Below are 18,119 nucleotides of genomic sequence, written 5' to 3' on the forward strand. Positions count from 1 at the left end.
GCAGGAGGCTCACCGGCCGGAAGAGGAGGCCACCGGCTGTCCATCGGCCATAAATACATTCCACCGGCCAAATATTTAGCCGACCGGCCAAAAATGCCTGAATCGGGGCAAATTTGTCTTTTCGCTACGGGTCTTTTAAAATAGGGCTTCCTGCGCTATTTTGTTCACTTCCTTTTGCTCGAAAATCCTCTCCCTCTCTCTCTAGAGTGTTCTCCTCCTTCGATTCTCTCATTTTCGTGCATTCTAGCCCCCGTTTCGTCATTCGATTCGCGTATATCTCCGCATTTCGAACATTTTCATCCGAATATTTCTTCACTTTGGTGCTTCCTTTACCATTTCCACCTTTTGGGGCTTATTCCCCTCGAGTTTCTCTCGACTTGCGTGCATTTTTCACTTCCCGGCTTCTCGGGCCACTTTTCACCCTCTCGGGTTGACTTTTCGGTTGACTTTTCGGTTGACTTTCTACATTTTCGCCCAGTTTTCCCTTTTCGGCTTATTTTCTCACCATTTTTGACATGGTCGACGATATTCCACAGGGCGGGACTCCCTCGGATCACGAGATGGATCCTGGGGTTGAGCCCCTCCCGTTGAGCGTCCGCCCGTTCGACCCGGCGACCTACTGGCCGGCGATTCATGCGTTACCTCCTGACGGACTTCGCCAGTTTCGGAGTTTCGACAGAGCGATGCCACCAGAGCTCCTCCTGCATGAGCCTACATCTCACTTATCCTTTGGCACTTCCGAGGTAACATTCCTTTCTCTATTTTATTTTCCGCAATGTAGAATATAAAAACTGCCATAGCTGATTACATTCTTTAACTACTTGACTCAGATATACTGACACACTGTGCACTGTAGTTGATCGCAACCTGCTTAATGATATCCGGCTCGTCGCTGAGCCACCCAGTAGCTTCTGCTGACCCTTCCAGACCAAACCAGTTGACAATCACGTCTCTCGGATCCTGTTCATTGAAAAACTGAAGGTTAGCAATGTCCTCTTCCAGATCCGCTAGGTCATCTAGGCCTTGATTAGGTCCATCCTTCTGTACTACACAAATTTTTGCCCCCACTGGCAATTCCACATTTGGCCTAGCCTGGCTTGCTGATATAATGTAACTGCTTGAGTTGTACATGAAACTCGTAGACCCCTCAGGCTCTGACTGATCATTCTTATCTGCCCCTGCAGTCGATCCAATTCTATCTTTGATAGCCACTGCCACCATTTCAGGTTGGGTTTGGGAGATGTCCAACATGCACAAGTCAGTGCTGTCAGGATTGAACACCTCCGGCTTGGGAAGGTGGGAATGGGTGATATATATGCTAGAGTCGTATGACACAACCCCAGTTTGAATCATATTGATGTGTTTGGGAGGTGGAGCTTGGTTGTGTGGTGGGAGAGGGTTGGTTGTGACATTCGGTTTCTCCGGAGGCACGATCACCCTATTGTTAACGAGATCCTGAATCTCGTGATGCAATCTATAGCACTGGTTGGTGTCGTGACCATACTGTTGGTGAAAGGCACAGTACTTCACCGGGTTATGGGAGGGGGAAGTTTTTCTAGCAATGACCGCGGCTCTAGGGGCTTCAATTGCCCTTTCCTGATCAAAACCCCCAAAGCCTTGGACAAAGACATGTATAGTGGGGTGAAGGTTCTCTGGCCTCGGGGTGAAAACTTGGTTGTTTGTGAGCTACTTTCGGACGCACCGGTGAATGGCGTAGCTGCAAGGGTTCTTGGGGTAGTGGTGGTGACCATGCCCACGTCTGAAGCTCTGGCAGCAGCACCACTGCTCGCTCCTGCATTTGTACTGCGGTTGAATGCCCTCTTGGGTTGCTCTCTCTCATGATCAATGAGGCCCTGTTTCATGGCATCCTCAATTTGCACCCCAATCTCATGTAGATCTGCAAAGGTGGGGAAGGGGAGGACAATCATCTTCTGCATGAGTTTGGGTTGGAGGTTGAGCACAACCATCCGTATTTGGTCCTTGTCGACTGGGTTGATGGTCATCATCGAGGCCTTGGCCCTCTATCGGGTCACAAAATCGGAGAAGCTCTCTTTCGGCTCTTGCCTAGTTGTCTCAAGATCATGAGTTGTGATCTCGATTTGTGTATTATAGGAGTATTGAGCTACAAAGGCCTCAGCCATCTCCTCCCAGTTCCTCTTAACAGAGTCCTCCAACTTTGCATACCAAATAGCCGCTACACCCGACAGGGTCCGGCCAAACAGGGAAAGCTTCTGTAATCTGGAGAGGCCCATCAGCCTTAGTATGTCCGAAAACAGCCACAAATGCACCATAGGATCTCCAGACCCGTTGAAACGGTCTATGTGCGGCATTTTAAACCGGTCTGGCAGACTCACGGCCGAGTTGGTATACCCGTCTTCTATATCCGGGATGGATTTCATGCCCTGAGACTTCTTGAACAGCTTTTCTAGCTTGCTCACTTTTAGTGCTGTGGGGTCCACCTCAAACTCAAAAGGTGAATCCACTAGGTTAGTCTGTGCTTTGGATAGCTGGGGTAGGATCGAGGGTGAAGCTGGCCCCGTTGGAAGGTCCGTATCGTCCTGGACATTTGCTGTCTCCCCAAGTATTGGAACTCTTGGTGGAGGAGGAGCTTGATGTGAAGCAGATACTCCAGTTTGCTGCTGTAGTTTGGTAATTACCTCTGCCTAGCGTGTGGCAAACTCTGTTTGACGGGCAGTATCCTGCTGCATAGCGTTCATACTTTCCTAGAGCTGACGCATCATCTCTTCCAAGCCTGCCATATTGTGCTGATCTAATTGAATAACCGGTATATCTGTCCTTGCAGTAGAAACTAAGACCTTAGCCTTACTGTTCTCTGATAGGGTTGACCACTGATATAGCGACCGATATACCGATACACTGCGCCTTTTTGACCACCGTCTGGTAACTGAGGGTAAAGAAAGGAACACTGCTTCTCCGTCTATCAGATCCCTTGATCGATTAAGTCTACGACCTCTAACCCAGAGTGCTCGAGGAATATCTGCCTGGTCGGATGCAATGGTGCTAAACTACCTTGCAAAAAAATAAATAAAACATAATAAGGAAACAAATAACCAGAAAAACGGACAGCATAATAGTTTAAATAAAGACAACACACAGTTGGCAAACACAAGCTGAATACATTGCTCTCAACACTGATCACTGTTCCCAAATCACTGCGCCAAATCTGAATCTGATACCCATAGGTAAAATTGATTCCCAAATACTGATGCCCGCAGGCCTGATACTTAGACTTGCAAACTGATACGTGCATTCTTGTAGAGGCCAGCTCTAAAAGCACAAAACAAGCAAGTGAGAGCGAAAACACCCCTATGGAGGGGTAGGGTTTCCCTGTCCTAGTTTCATCCAGAACTAGGATTTCATTACGTACTCAGCGGTTTCAAACAACCTATAATCGGGTAAGCAATCTATCCTAGCTTGAAATGGTCACTACAATGTCCGATATGCACTAGGTCGAATGGTCAAAAAGGTTGCCCCAGGAAAAACTGAGGTTTGTGTTACCGTCGTGGTAGAGCCCGTAACCGGTCCACCTTATGGCACGCAGCCTCAGGCAAACCATTCAGGAATAGCAGACAGCGAGCACGGTGTCCTAGGTGCACCAATGCACATGCAATGCAAAGAGACACATAAGTGTAATCAAAACAAAATATCATGAGTTCGAGTCAAGTTCTCTAAGTCCCCAGTGGAGTCGCCAGAAATTGTAGACGTGCCTGAACGTCCCGAGCTCCGCGCGTGAAATGGCGTGAATTACGTTTTGTTCAGTAGGCTGCTACAGTTTAGACTCAATGTCACAGTTCTGAATCTAATCTCACAAAGTGCAACGCAAGACTGATAAATCACCAAAGAGTCCAAATCTGGCAAATCATTTTAGAAAACTGATTTTCATAAAGAAGTGCCAAACATGGACTGCTTTGCCAGATAGAGAGTCGCCACCTAAATATTTTGTTTTGGGAAATCTAGGAAACCCTGACTCGTGCCTAAGGCCACGTGTCCGTCATCACCAAAGTAGCCTCGGCTCGGGAACTTGCATACGAGAGGGGAGGTCATGCAATGAGCACCCCCGCTCACCCGATCAAAAGATCGGCCTTTACTAAGCATGATATTTTGTTTTTGAAAACACATGTGTTCTTATTCCGGTTTATTAGCTAATCTTACTACGTGATGCGCATAACACACAAGTATAGACTAGATCGCCTAAGTTAGAACAAAACATCTCATGTATGTTGGAAAATGGTTTGAAGGTGCTACTCACAAGTAGGCTAAGATGTGGATTTTCCACCCTCGAGTGGGCTTAGAAAACATGATTTTGCCTCCCTCAAGTGGGCTTAAAACTCGCATTTCGATGAATTGTTCCAATTCAAGCAATCCCACCTTCACCCACGGGCATTCAGGCAGTTAAACACTTAAGCAGTTAGCCTCATGGCAAGCATGCCATCATGGCAACACTCATACTCATGCAAGATGCTAAAGCATAAACACTTACAGTGTACTCCGAGCTAAAACAACAACTAGTTACTAATCAATGCATGATCCTAGTTCATGTTAAGATGGCTAATGCAACACATGCAAAATGCAACTAGAAATATGCTCGGCTATTCTAAGATGGCATATGAGATGCAACTTGATAACATGCTGTTTGAACACGTATTCAAGTAAATGTATTGAAATACAATGCGGTTTGTATGAACGGCCGAGCCCGGTGCATGCAAGACAGACGAATGAATGCAAATATCTTGGCATAAGAATGCTAATCGAAACATGACCTAAAACTAACCATTATAAGCGGTTAAGTAAAAGGGAGAAAGGCATGGGGTTGGAAGACATTCACACATGCACGCACACTTATTACAAAATTTGCCCTCTCGACGGAGGGTCAGAATGAATAATACAAGCTAGCTACGCTAAGCTATTCTAACTAATCTAATAATCTAATCAGACTAATTATTACATAATCAAATCTAATTAACTAACAAGCTAATTAAATATTACAATCCAAATTGAAACAAATAGCTACACTATGCTAAATGAATATTACAAAACCAATTAAATGATTAATTACACAAACTAATCATGAATACTGAAATGGCCTCGCAGGCGATGAAGAGATGCATGCTCGGTCGGCTTCGCTCGGAAATCCGTTCCCATGCCTCATGTTGCCTCTGTTTGCACTGTTTTGCACCTCTGAAAATTATGCCAACTTCTGTGATGCTACTGAACCACCTCATGGACATGTTGAGAGGCCATCGGCCAAAATATATGGCCATCGGCCAAGGTAAAAGGGTCATCGACCACTTTTTTGTCCATCGGCCAAAAATTGTTAGCCGATCGGCACTACAAATAGCCGATCGGCCATCTTTTCCTACAGACTGCTCCTTTTGCTGCAGCAGAGTACAAACAAGGGCATGTCAATACATTTGCAAGAAAATATTGTACAACTACACCCCTTATCATGTTGGAACTCAAGGGGGTGTAGTGTTCGGCTCTCGAGCCATCATTCACGCATTTTGATACATGATGGTCAAAGAGGCCGAATTGCATAAATCAATATGGAATGAATGCACAAAAACACATGAATGCCTCACACTTTATCATGTTGGATCAAGAGTGTGGGCGATTGAGGATTGGGGCACGTTTCATCACTTCAAGTATGAAACGTCCCTCGTTCCTCGTATTTGGTTTGACACCCCAAACCAAACACAATGCAATGCATGCAACATGCAGATGATATGCAATGCAACATAAGCATACCAAATGCAATATGACTCAAGCATGCACACAAGGCTAAGTTAACAAGCATGCCAAATGCAATGCAACCTAAACATGCAAACGTGCAATGTAATAAGCATCCAACAACAATGCCAACAAGAAGCATGCGACAATATACAATCTAACAAGTATGCAACAACATGCAAGATGAATAAGCATGCAACAATGCGCAAAGATGGATTTAAACCAACATGGACAGACCTCAGCCATGCCCATATCAGTGGCCATAGTGATGAATTGATGACATGAAATGCAAGGCAAGCAAGCATGGCAATTGGCCCAAGAATTAAGGCATGAAGACACCAACTCTTAAGGGCACTTAAAGAGTGAAAAGTGTGGACAAGTGACAATACTATAGGCTCTGAAATTAAGCATGGAATGATGCCAAATCAACCAAGCAAAGCATGCAAGAAAACTTAAAGCTTGAAACTAGCAAAGGGACTTAAACCATGGCCATGCAAAGCAAGCCCCAAAGGGCCAAGGGCAACTAAAAAGTCCCAAGGCAGGTCAATACAAGACCAAAAACATGCTTGAACCTAGCCAACACAAGCTAGAACAAAATATCAAAAGCATGAAGCGTACAAGGCTACAAAGGGGTATTACACTACACCTATTACAACCAAGCATGTCACTACTTAACCAACAAAAATCAGAGTTATGGCATGTCAAAATAAGCCCAAAAACCCACTGAGATGGCATCCTAAAGGCCTAAGCATAGAGGCATGCACAATGGTCCATTCTTAAGGCATAAAACACCAACTCTTCAAAGCATTGAAAGGATGACAAAGGCAAGTGTCTGACCATGAAACATGCACTGAAATATCATTTCAAATGATGCCAAATCATGAGAAAAGTCTAAGCAACACATGCTAGTGGACTTGATACATGAAGCTAACAAGCTAGATTGAACCATGGCTATACAAAACAATGCATGCATGATCAAGACAACAGAAATCAGAGCTTAAGCATGGTAAAACAAGGTTAAAAGCTTCTTTGAGTTGAGCCAAAACATGCAAGACAGATGATCCAAGCACAAGATGCATGTTAAGGCAATAGAGAGGATTACACTACAAGTGCATGGTACATGTAAGAGGCTACTAAACCGACCTTAGACAGAGGTATAACATGGTAAAATAACACCAAATACTTGCTGAAATAGAGCCAAAGCAAGCTAAGCAAACATGCTACTATTATGAGCCATTTATACTACCATATGAGACACAAGGAGAGAGGGGTGTCCCTCTCCTATTCAAGACTCCAAAACCATCTCTCAACCACTGAAAATCCTTTGAATTTCATGGTGAGAAGGTCAAAACAATATGGTTCCAAAGCTAAAAAAGAAAGGCACAAAACAAGGCCAAACAAGGCCTAAGAGTGGGTAGACAACCCCTAACACAAAAGTGACCTTAAACAAACATCACAAGCATGAAAAATAAGAACTTTTTACAGTAGAAAGTTAAGATTAAATTAGAATGCAAGTCGGTCTAAAAGCTTAATCCAAAATGGGAGATTAAAAGGTAGTTTACTCACCCTTGAAGAACACCTTCAAGAACACAACTCCAGCACCTTTCTTGGATCAAAACCAACCCAAAAACACTAACACCAGCTCCTAAGCACCTCAGCAACAAAAGGATGGTGTTTCACTAGGTGCTCTACTGCAAAAGTGTGAAGAAAATACACTTTAAGGCACAAACACACACACAAATATGGAGAGAGAGGGAGAAATAGAGAGAGAGATATATATCACTTCTATATCAATTTTCAGAACCTCTAGAAAGGGAGAGGGGCCTCCCTTCTTATAGAATTTCAATTCTCAAGCTTGTTCAACAAGCTTGAGGCTTGATGCAATCCCTCCATACACGTGTATGGAGGCTGAGAATTATGCCCACCAGCTGTCACAGATGGCACAAAATATCTGTAAAAAGTAGATGGAAAGGTCTCAGCTAGAAAATATGGCCGATCGACCAAAAAGAGTGCCGATCGGTCACCACTTTTGGCCGATAGCAAGAACACAAGGCCGATGGCACAAAGCCTTAGCCGATGGATTGAGGGTATGGCCCACAAGCCACCATCTTCCCTTAGAGGCAAAAACCACAAGTCCTTGGTCCACAACCAAGCACAAAACAAACAAATTGACAGATCCTAAGGCAAGGCATGCAGCCAAGACCTTTGGGAACTCAAAACGAACACAAGCATGGATGATCACCGAGTGTTCAAACGATGACGTCCAAGTCTTAAGGACGGTCAAAAATGGGGTGTCTACATTAGGCTCATGGTGAACATGCTTGGACATGGCAACACTAACATACAATGCAATATGCTAAAACAAAGAAAAGCTCACCTAGTACTCCAAGCCAAAAAAGATAAAAGAGTTAGAAAAATGGATGATCCTAACTATGCAATATGACTAATACAACACATGTGATACGCAATTAGTAAGCTCGGCTACTTAACATAACATGTGAACCAATTTGATTGCATGCGGTCTAAGCACGTATTCAGAGAAATGTTTAGCTAACAATGCAAGTTAGAATGATGAACCGAACCTCAATGCATTCAATACAAGTGGATGCAAACATTGATTATGCTAAATGAAACATGATGCTCTAATCTAACCATCGTAAGAAGGTAAATAAAAGGGAGAAAGATGTGGGGTTGGAAGACATACACATTATTATAACATTTGTGCCCTCACGTAGGAGGGTCTAAATAAACTAACTAGCTAATCTAATTAACTATCTATTACAAACCCAAATGAAACAAATTAACTAAACAAGCTAATTAATTATTACAACAACAAATTAAAGAACTGGTCTAGAAACAATTACAACACCAAACTAACAAATTATTTATGAGACAAAATTAACTAGCTGCAACTAATTAATTACAACATGAACAAATTAACATTATCCTTAGGAAGCGAGGAATGCGTATGCATGCACGGATTTCCACCCGAAAAGGACGCTGTTCTGCTGTCAGATGCCCATGTTGCATAGTAGAACATTTGCACTATTTTTCAGCTCAAAACCAACTATGTTCTGTTTCAAAAAGCCCCTACTAGGTTTTGCAATGGTAGCCGGCAAGCTAGAAGTGGTGGCCTGTCGGCCACAAATGATGGCCTGCCGGCCACGGATGCCTGGTTTTTCCTACTACAACAAAGGGTAAACAGAGTAAGACCAGGATATTCTCAAGTATTGTTTGTACAATTTACCCCTCCTTATCATTAAATAGCTCAAAGGAGTGGCAAAATTTGATTCACGAACCATCAATCAATGCAATTTCATTGCATGATGGCCTATAAATCAAAGGGTGCAAGTTCAATAAATGCAATAAATAAAGACTCTTAGACTCCCTTTCTATCATGGATTGATCAAGGGAAGTGGTCGACAATCACTCTTGAACCGTTTTCATCACTACCAAGTATGAAACGACTTAAGACTCAAGGGTTCCATTAACGTCTGATTGAACCCTAGCCAAAGTTTATTATCTTGTATCATTTTAGTCCCAATTTTGTTATTCCATTTTAAATTACCAACCATTCCTTAGTCAATTAAGTCCAAAGGCGAACTTTAAGTCCTCTAATAGAAAGAAGCATCAAACCAAGAGTTGTTTTAGGCATGAGAGAAGTATCATGCAGTTGGTAACGAACCCCCAAAGGGATTCAATCATTAAGCATAAGACCTCAACCTCATGCTTTAAATAAACAACTAGTTTGAACCAACTTTCAAAGCAAAGCAAAAACCAAGAAAGGAGGGAGGTTGCAGAGGTGATTAAAGATGATCACAAGTATGGAAAGCCATAAACAAATGCTATCAACTTAAATAGGATGGTGGCTAAGGCCTAAACCACCAAACCTATGAGGACAATTACACTACATGCATGAAATACAAGGTTCATGCAATATAAGGCTCAAATGCAATGAACCGCTAAAAACAATCCTAAAACAGTCTAAAAGCAGTCCTAGAACATGATGGAATTAAGACAAAAATAGCTAGAACAATAATCTAAAACATGGAGCTAGGTAAGCTAGTAAACAAGACATAATGAGAGGAGGCTACCCCCTTCATTTTTGGATTCCAAAACATGTTTTTAGCCACTGTAATAACTTTGAAAATCAGTGTTTAAAAGCTTAAAAAAAGATAGTGTAAATGTAGGAAACATATACGTAAAGGCTAGAGAAGCAAAGTGGAAAGAAAGGTAAAGCACCCCTCCACCTTTTAAGGCCTTAAACCACAATTTTCAACCCAAAAATGTAGAGTTTATACAACCCAAAAATAGTAGAAAAACAATAGGAAAATAATAGGAAAATAGCAAACAAAACTAAGGAAACAAACTAAGCATTATACCTCTTGAAGAGAAGAGCACTTTTAGGCAATAATTTAACACTCACACACCCTCAAGAGCTCAAAAAAGGCTCAAAAGTACCTCAGCTCAAAGATGGTAAGGTTTGGTTAAGAGTGTACAGGCAAAAGCTCAAGAAATTACAAGAGAGAAAATTAATTTTGCTCCAATTTTTGTAACCCTCAAAAATGGGAGAGGAGGTCTTATATTTATAGAAAAATAGGTCACTCCCTCAAAAGCATCCATCCATACACGTGGAAGTAGAGATGCAAGCATCTGTGCAAATAGTTGGCACAGTTGTCATAAAATATCGGCAAAACACACTTGTGGCTGGCAGGCCACAAGAGGTTGCAGGCTTGAAAAAAATCTAGTTTTGGTCCAAAAAACAAGGCAACAAGTGTGTAGGGTTTGAAGGCTCAAAGCTGTGGTATTCTGCTGAGCACTTTTGAGCACTTGACAAGCATATACATTCATCATTGGGTGTGCAAGTGATGGTGCCCAAGTCGTAAGGGTAGTAAAAAATAGGGTGTCTACACAACCTAAACCCTAGATCAAGGATTACTAATAAGATGAAGATTACGGATCCAGTCATGAACAAAATATGCACACCTAGGATAGTGATACTTGGCCCATAGAATAGTCTTAATCTTAATCACATCCAGTAAGGAATCAAACTGAGGTTGAGCCCCATTAAACTTACATTCGTTTCTACACCTCCAAATGGCCCAAAAGATAACCAGAGGTAATGATTTCCACATCAGACTTACAAACTTCATGAATCGAAATCCAAACCACCAACTGAAATGATCCTTGATTGACCTAAGTATCACCCATTGCAAACCCTACCAATCCACCAAAATAGACAAAACTTTCCAAATCATAGGGTAGAATAATAGCATGGTTAGTTGTTTCATCCTCAGAGTTATGAAAAATGCAGGAAACGCTAACATTCACACTCAAAATACCAATTCTTTGCAAATATGCAGCCATTTTAATCCTAGCCGTTGGAAATTGGATCAGATTTAGAACCCATACCCAATTGGGTCACCCATAGTGGCATGACGCAAGACCCATTGAGAGACCCTTATTAGGAGAATCTTATTTTCAATCAACTTGTCTTGGGGATAAGTGCATACACTCTGACAAAGCTGACTTTTTATGGCACCACATCAACGGCATACAATAAATGCATGTCATAGTTTCTCACTTTTACGACTTACTTTTTTTGCACGTCATAAATACTTTTCTAACCACGGCTCGTCTATTGCATAGGCCGTGAATGGTAATAAAAATGATTTTTTTGCGGCTTCCAATGCACGACGTAAATAATAAAACTTTCTACGACATGCATATGGCGTGCCGTTAATATATTAATTATAAACGACACACATACGCTAGTCGTGAAAAGTGAATACTTTTTATGAAATACACAATGCCCGCCGTTAAAAGTATTGTTTTTTACGACGCACAATGCATGTGTGAATTGTATGATTAAAAAAAAAAAAGGCACCAAAATGAAATTTTGTGGCTCCAATTCACCAAAATATATATATGTATATATATTAGAAAAAGAACATATACATTTTCATCCCCAACATTAATGAAAGCAACTGATGGAATAAAACTCTTACCATTGATGCTCCTCCATTGCCAATCTAAATCCTCACCCTTCTCATCTCCGATCTATCCCTCCCCCCTCAATCTTCCTAGCGTTAATCTACTTCACTTCACCATTTTGAGCCCTAATTTGATAGGAAATTCCCATTTGAAGAGAAAGAAAAAAGGCTCTCTCTCTCTCTCTCTCTCTCTAACTCCAAACCCATCCCCCTCTCTCTCTCTCTCTCTCCCTCTGTCTCTCAAAATCCCTCTCAAATCATCTGCCTCCATCCTCTCTACAAGGCCCTTCGATTTCCCTTAAAGCCCTTCTTCGACCCCAATTTACAACGATTTAGATGTGAAGTTGAAGCCTCGGAAGCGACTCATCAAGAAGAACACGACAGCTGGGGAGAGCACTTTTGATTTTAGAATCGGGAAGAGGATGATTGGGAAGAATTGGCGGATTTTGCAAGGAGAGAGTCAGACTACAATGATTTCAAGGATGGAAAGAGAAAGAAGTTTGAGAAAGATGGTATTGGTAGTAGTAGGAAGAGAGACAGACATTGAGAAACACACGTTCACTCTCTACCCTCCTCGCTCTCTACTCTAGCTACTCCCTCTTCAGCGCCGCCGCCGACTTGCCCATTCTCCTTCTTCGTTATTATTACTGACATCGTATCTCTGAGCTAGTGTTAGCCCCGCCATCGTCTCTTCGAGTATTCAAGAATTAGGGATGGACATTAAGAAACATCACGAGGTATTTTTGATCCCTTCTCTATCTCTCTGTACAAAATGATCATTTAGCATTGCCTTTTACATTGAAACACAACGCTAATGTCTGCGGAATCTTCTTCACAGTCTTGAGCCTTTGTTTAGTTTTTGTTTTCCCAAAATTCTGAACTCTAGTTTGAGTTTCATTTTGAGTGTCATGGGTTGTTTAGATTGAAAGAAATGCCCAATTTTTTGAAGTTAAAGCTAACGACTTTTGAAACCTTGTGGGAAAATATTTTGTTTTTTGACTTCTTTTTGGGTTTTGGTTGCTCCTCCTTTCAGAAGGATGCCACATTTTTTAATTTCTAGAGATTGGAAAGCTATCTATAGTTTGCGATTTTTTTCCCTTCTTTATTATGATTTTCTTGTTGCCTTTTGGTGGACTTCTTTTCCCCATTCTTGTACAACTTTTATTCTTATATCTCCTTTTTGTTGCCAATCAAACCCCACCCCACCCCACCCCCCCCCCCAAAAAAAAAGAAAAAACAAGAAAAAGAAAAGTTAGTTAAACAGAGCAACACCTTATAGAAAGCAACAATGCAAAAACTAAGAAACAGAGTGAATTCAACAACCAATTGGATAGTCAGAGGTGGCTATTTGCCCCTTCTTCCTAAGGTTCTTTCATTACATTGTTAGTGTATTTGTCCTCTGAATTTTAAGTTTTGGTGTAAATTCTCTCTTGGTATTAAAGACCACTGACTTACCTACAGAAAAGTTACACACACATATTGCACTTTTGACTATTATTCTACACATTTCTTTTGAAGTAACTTACAGAAAGAAACATTTCACATCTAAAAGAAAAGTTATAGTTACTTTATGCAATACAATACATCACGAACACCACCACAACCAAACACCCAACACATAATGAACTCCAAGACAAGCTCTAAACCTAATCAACACATCAGAAAATTGAAAATTAGGCTAAACGAGTAGATTTAATTATCTTAATGTCTTGTTAATTGCCTTATTAGCTTTGGTGACATGTAAAAACACACACAAGCATAGTTGACATTGAACTCAAACTGTTATGATTGGACCCAAGTTGATAGTCCTTTCCACCTCCTTCATGGCTTCGAACCTTGGTTCCTTGGCCTGGAACTTCAGGCCAGCATAGAGCTTCATGTAGTCCTTGAACACGAATTTTGAATACACTTGCTTTTGCTCTTGTTCTTTCTCTACCAATGCAGGTGCTGGATAGATGACAACATCACTGCCAGGATTGTAGAATGAGGCTATTGACATTCTGTTTCCATCTGACTGAGCAATCACACGGTGCATCACACTCTTGTACTTGCCATTTGTGATTACCTGTACAAATACAATTGCACACATAATTACTGTGTTAGAACCATATTTTTGTCTTTTGGTTGTGTCTGTAATTTATAAGTTAGCTTATTTTTGTGTTAGCGGAATTTTTTTTTTTTTTAACTTCAAGGTAGACTATTTTACTCTTTAGGTTCATCTAGACAAGACCATCTTAAAATTTATTAAAACTTAAAACTTTTTGGAAGGGTCCAATAAAGACAAAAATCAACCAACTTTTTTAGGCTTTTTTGACAAAATCTATCTTATTTTGTCATTAGTTGATACTTTTCAATTTTATTTTTTATTTTTTATTTTTTATTTTAAAGACGTAGTCTCTATGGACCTAGAAAATAAAAAAATTTCATTCAAAATTGAAAAAAGTTCCTTAAAGACAGTTAACAAATGTTTCAAATGAAGATGGCTAACGTTTTGGGTTATGTAGTACTGTTGTACCTCAAGTTGGTCCCCTATGTCGATTACAATGGAGTGTTTCATCGGAGGGACATCGATCCATTTACCATCCTTGAGCAGCTAGAGTCCACTGACCTTGTCGTCATGGAAGAGGAGGATGATGCCACCAGTGTCAGTGTGGGCTCGGTGGCCCTTGATCAGCACCGTGTGGGGACACGGAGGGTAGTTGCTGACCTTGGTGCCAAAGGTTGGACCCTTGGAGCCATAGAAAGCCTTCTTGAGGTACCCTTTCTCTATCCCTAGATTCTCACATAACAAGTCTAAAAGCTGCGCTGCTAGTTCTTTTAGTTTTTTTGCAAATTCGTTCATTGTCATCTTGTTATTAGCCAAAATTAAAACACGAATCAACAATGCTACGTACCTAGAAAAAATGCCCCAAAAATGAAAATTTTCGACTGAATTCATTTTGCGTCAATACCATACACTTCTGGCATGGCTGGTTGTGTTTCTGTTATTTTCATGTTTTTAAAAACAAATCAGCAAAATGTTCAAAAACACTCACTATTTCATTGTTGTGCAAAATCAAATTTTGAATATTCGAAAACAGCTTTTGAGTTTTTTTTTTTTTTTTTTAATAAAAGGGTTTGTTTTTGGATTTTTTTCCCTTTCTAAAAACAGTATTCGAAAACAGTTAGCCGAACAAATTTTTCCTTTTCTAGAAAATGAAAACATAGAACACAAAATGAAAGTGTTTCGATTTTTTCTCGTTTTGTTTAAGAAACATGAAAAAACAAAAATAGTGTTCGGAAACATGATTTTGATATAATTTGCCAAAACTAAAAAAGAAGACATTGAGAAACATCACGAGGTATTTTTGATCCCTTCTCTGTCTCTCTCTCTATTGATTCAGTTTTGGCTATGAATATACTTTTCATCTTCTCTCTCTCGATTTGGTTTTGAATATTTCGTTTCATTTCCTTTTTATGATTGCTTTGTTTTTTGATTGCCCCTTTGTATATCTTTATTCTCTCTCTGTTTGGGTTTTATTTTCTTAGATTTCCTGAACTTCTCTTCATGTATGCTACGTATTTGATCAAATGTCACAATGTACAAGCAGAACCTCTTTGAAAATTTAGACTATTTTATTTGCTTTATTTATTTATTTATTAACCTGAGGTACAATGGATTCAGTTTTAATAAATAATAATAGTTTGCATACATGCGAAACTATTATTATTTATTTAATCCATTAAGGGAAATGAAACGTTAGGTGCTCCAGCTGTTTTCTGTGTAAGCTTGTTGATTTTCTTGATTCTTAATAATTGATATCACTTTATTTGTTATTGTAGTTCCTCGAATGATTTATTTCCTTGTATTGATTCGATTTAAAAGAACAAATTGGGATTGATTTGATCTTTGTTTTTTGTTTTTCATTAAGCCATTACTCAGAGAAGCATAGTGTTTTCTCTTTTATTTCAGATGAGAGGTGTTTGGGGAATTTCCAATTCAGAACAGTGACAAAATGAGTATAATTTAGAGACAGTGACTAAGGAAGCTTTAGGGAAATGGAGATAATTCTCTCGGAAGGTAAGCTTCATCTGTTAAATATATATATATATATATATATGTATACGATATGTACTTTTGAGACCAAATGAATTCCTGAAATATTGATATGATAATGACAAGTGGTTGCAGTTTTGTGACAATGTACAATGGACAAATTCACTGTAATCTCTTATTTACCTCTGTTTTTATCAAATGTGTGATTTGATGCATCATCTTAAATGAGATGCTTATGGTTTTTTTGTTCCTTAGTCACACTTTAGTTTTGACATTTGCAGTCTTCTAGAAGATCTGTTATGGGGATAACAAACAAATAGATAGGGCAAGGATACAATTATACAATCTTATAGGAGAATTGTTGTTCTAACTGATAGATTTTTCAAATAAATTTTGTGAACAGCTTGAAATGCAAGTTTTGGAAGTCTTAAGAAATGTTTTTTTTTTTTTTTTGCGTCAAAAGTGCCTTTTGAGTCTGTTAGTTTGTATGGCACTACTGAATTCAATGTCAAGTGATGCACTAACCATGTAATGTTTTTTGATGAATTGTCTAATGAAAAAGGCTTCATTCCGTTGTTAGGGAAAGAAAGCAAAGTGCAAGAAAAATCAACTTTCCCATTACTTTTTTCCATGTTCATTTAGTTAGAAAGTTGTGGGACTCATAAATTAAACACTTCCCACTAGGATATGTTTTCCCAAAAAAAAAAATGTATTGGGAACTTTTAATTTTAGAGGCTATAATATACTTATGTTTTGGGACCTTACGACATTTGCAGGTTAGCTTTGTCACTTGATAGAAATTTCTTTACATGATTTGTGTTTTGACATGTATTTATCAAATCATTGAAACAAGGGTTCAAGTGTTATGTAATCACATGATTTTGTTTTTGTGTAATTATTCACATATCTATATTTATTCTGGAAATTGAGTTTGATTTTGATCCCTAAAGTTCTCATCTTTTTTTCTATTCAAAGCATCTATGTGGAAAAATCAACTGTTGCTAGTTGAACAAGCAGATTTCAGTAATCTATGATTACTGTCTAAAACACATTTTCTTTGATAAGTAAAATAAATTGTATTAAAAAAACACTAAAAAATGGCACAATTTTTGTACAAAAAACATGTGTAAAAAAGAGTGCTGCTAAATGCTTAAATATTGAATGTTATAGATCACTTGCAGAGTTTGTGTTTCTTTGGAAGAGCTCATTTTGGTTTCGCTTCTATGAAATTTCAGTTTGGATTTCATTTTCTTACAATTTTATTTAATCCAGGCTGCCTACAATGTTGGAGGTCATGTAGTAAGTGCAGATACAATACAGAATTCTATCCTTGGATGCAGCATGTCTCGTCCTGGACAAGTATATCCCTTGTTATGGGTTTTGTATTGAAGCTTTTTTCCTTTCTTGAAGTCCTTGGTGTTCAGTTTGTTATAGTCTTTGAAGTTAAGCTTTTACTACATCAAATTAAGAGTGTTATACGATATTAAGATTCTTATTAGATTGAAGGGACAATTTCATGGGACTGTTACTAGGCTTGTTATAATGTATAGTGTATTGAATATTGGCAGTTAAGAAATAGCATGTTTAGTAAACGAAAAAAGTTGAATGAGAATGTTGGGATGGATGAGTGGTGTGACAAGAAATGATTCCTCAAGAAATATTTTTGTCTCTGAGTTGTTGGTTTTTGTACTTATGTAAAGTTTCCTTTGTCATGCAGACAAGAAATGCAACAGGGTTTGTTGCTCCGTCTTTGTCGCGGGTTTAGGTGCCTTAACACATACATTGGGCACCCTTATCCTTGTGATAGGAGCAAGTGGATTTGCTACAGCTGCAACATCAACTGTTATAGAAGCTGTTGTCGGTAGTTGTAGATAATCTCTTAATAGTTGTTGATATGTTTAGAAAGTTAGATATGCATAGTTTTGGATGGTTTAAACTTTTTTTTACAGTTTAGAACTTAAGGATATAGTTTTCGAATGTTTAGAATGTATAGACAATTGCTGAATGTTTATAATTTATGGATATAGTTTCTTTTTGATGTTTCAAACAATATTTTGCTGGTTGATTGATATTTTGTGAATGCTTGTTTGTAATATTTGTTAGATTGTACAAAATTTGTCAAATAGAACCTGATGAATTTAAAAATTAAAAAAAAAATTGCATATTCTACGGCAGACATAATAAGTCGTATTACATATTTTACGACACGCAATCAGCGTCGTTATTTGTCTCATCAATTAACGGCATGCAAAAGTAGTCATAGAAAAAGTAACAACAACACACAAAATCTACCATTAAATAGTTTTTAATGGCGTGCTATAGTATGTCGTAGAAAAAGTAAT

The 18,119-nt window shown here is 39.2% G+C and overlaps 1 long non-coding RNA gene and 1 pseudogene across 1 annotated transcript; one reads left to right on the forward strand and one right to left on the reverse strand.

The window, feature by feature from the left end:
- Positions 1 to 12,991: 12,991 nt before the first annotated feature.
- LOC114272712 (1-aminocyclopropane-1-carboxylate oxidase-like) lies at positions 12,992 to 15,687 on the reverse strand (annotated as a pseudogene).
- LOC114272713 (uncharacterized) lies at positions 14,360 to 17,827 on the forward strand. The gene is made up of 4 exons (XR_003632815.2): positions 14,360 to 14,496; positions 15,694 to 15,801; positions 17,050 to 17,136; positions 17,495 to 17,827. It is a non-coding gene; the product is annotated as an uncharacterized LOC114272713 (long non-coding RNA).
- The last annotated feature ends 292 nt before the right edge of the window (positions 17,828 to 18,119 follow it).

This window comes from Camellia sinensis, chromosome 10, assembly GCF_055761805.1.
Source record: "Camellia sinensis isolate YWXY chromosome 10, ASM5576180v1, whole genome shotgun sequence".
In the NCBI taxonomy this organism is placed as follows: domain Eukaryota; kingdom Viridiplantae; phylum Streptophyta; class Magnoliopsida; order Ericales; family Theaceae; genus Camellia; species Camellia sinensis.